Below are 2,413 nucleotides of genomic sequence, written 5' to 3'. Positions count from 1 at the left end.
CGCTACACTCCGAGGCAGCAACCTGAAGACGGCTGACCGCGGCCATCAACACGCTCAGCTGTTCGCGAAGAGTGGCCAGCTCCTCCTGCGTCCGTACACAGCAGTCACACATCCTATCCATCCTAAGGAATCAATATACTGAAGAGACTTTATCAACTTTTAAGTAGACTGCTAATTCACTAAAGGCGATTGATTACTGACTAAACTGTGATTGCTAACCACTTCTTGTAGAAAACAATGAAAATAGCACTACCTGTCTCTGGACTGTATCCAAAACAAACACGAAATCTATGTAACTCTATTACTAGCACTCGACAATTAAAGCTTCCTAAAAGCAAAAATACACGGAAGAAGAAGTGACAAGTAAGAAAAATACAGTTAATACTTAAATTAATGTAGCTCGCTGCACAGCAGACGTGAAGCAGACGGCGGTTAGGGCGACACATGAACTTACAACATAAAAGTAATAACAGATAAAAATACATATTCATGAACCTGAGAGAAAATCAGTGGATAAGTTTAAGCAAACGCTATCAGCAGTACAATGAGTATCAGCTTAATTTTTCAATTAACTCCTCGACAGAATAGAAGGAGTGACCCATGAGGAAACACTCCAGTTTCGATTTGAAAGCGCGTGGATTACTGCTAAGAGTTTTGAATTCGAGTGGCAGCTTATTGAAAATTGATGCAGCAGTATACTGCACACATTTTTGCACATGAGTTAAGGAAGTCCGATCCAAATGGAGGTTTGATTTCTGCCGAGTATTAACCGAGTGAAAGCTGCTTATTGTTGGAAATAAACTAATATTGGTAACAAGAAACGACAATAAGGAATATACATATTGAGAGGCCAATGTCAAAATACCCAGACTCCCTGAACAGAGGTCGACAAGAGGATCGTGAACTCACACCACTTTTTGCCCGTACCTCCCGTTTCTGAGCCAAAAATATCCTTCTAGAATGGGAAGAGTTACCCAAAAACATAATACCATACGACATAAGTGAATGGAAATAAGCAAAGTAGACTAATTTACTTGTCGAAGTATCACTCACTTTCGGTACCATTCGAATAGTGAAAATGGCAGTATTAAGTCTTTGAACAAGATCCTGAACGTGGGCTTTCCACGACATCTTACTATTTATTTGAACACCTAGGAATTTGAACCGTTCAGTTTCACTAATCATATGCCCATGCTGTGAGATTAAAACGTCAGGTTTTGTTGAATTGTGTGTTAGAAACTGTAAAAACTGAATCTTACTGTGATTTAACGTTAATTTATTTTCTACAAGCCATGAACTGAGGTCATGTACTGCACTACTTGAAACAGAGTCAATGTTGCACACAACATCCTTTACGACCAAGCTAGTGTCATCAGCAAACAGAAATATTTTAGAGTTACCCATAATACTTGAGGGCATATCATTTATATAAATAAGGAACTGGAGCGGCCCCAACACTGATCCCTGAGGAACCCCCTCCCCCTTGACAGTACACCACTCAGATCCTCCATCACACTGTATTACTTTCCCTCCATTCCTGTAGATCGTTCCCTAATGCTCTTCCTGAAACACTCTACAACTTCTAATTCTGTCAGTTCTTTCAGGTCCCATCTCCTTAAATTCCCACCTTTTTCCAGTTTTAATCTACAGTTCATAATCAATATATTGGGATCAGAGTCCACATTGGCCATGGAAATGTCTTACAATTTAAAATCTGGTTCCTAAAAATCTGTCTTACCATTATATAATCTATCTGAAATATTGCAGTATCTCCAGGTGTCTTCCACGTATACAACCTTCTTCCATGATTCTTGAACCAAGTGTTAGCTATGATTAAGTTATGCTCTGTGCAAAAACCTACCAGGCGGCTTCCTCTTTCATTTTTTACCCCCATTCCATATTCACCTACTACGTTTCCTTTTCTTCGATTTCCTACTGTCGAATTCCAGTCACCCATTAATATTAAATTTTCATCTCCCATCACTATCTGAATGATTTCTTTTATCTCATCACACATTCCATCAATTTCTTCATCGTCTGCGGACTTCTTTTACGACTTTGGTAGGCATGGGATTCGTGGCTATCTTGGCCACAACAATGCGTTCACTATGCTGTTTGTAGTAGCTTACCTGCATTCTTATTTTTATTAATTATTAGACCCACTCATGCATTAGCTTCATATTAGCCTTCCTAATACTTAAATCTACTTTCGATGTTAACAATGACGCCGGTGGATGAACTGTCACGAAATTACTGACCGTCGAGAAAGTCACGAATATAACCGACAAGCTAATGGGCCCTTCACAGGAAAAGGTTTTTCGCCGGAAAACGCGGAAAACTGAAACCCAGCAAATGAGTAAAATAATGTATACTCATTGAAAAAAAATGGTGTATGCACACAACTTACACCACA

This window comes from Schistocerca gregaria, unplaced genomic scaffold (assembly GCF_023897955.1).
Source record: "Schistocerca gregaria isolate iqSchGreg1 unplaced genomic scaffold, iqSchGreg1.2 ptg000526l, whole genome shotgun sequence".
Classification (NCBI taxonomy): domain Eukaryota; kingdom Metazoa; phylum Arthropoda; class Insecta; order Orthoptera; family Acrididae; genus Schistocerca; species Schistocerca gregaria.
The sequence above is the reverse complement of the archived record's forward strand: the minus strand, read 5'-3'. Positions refer to the sequence as shown.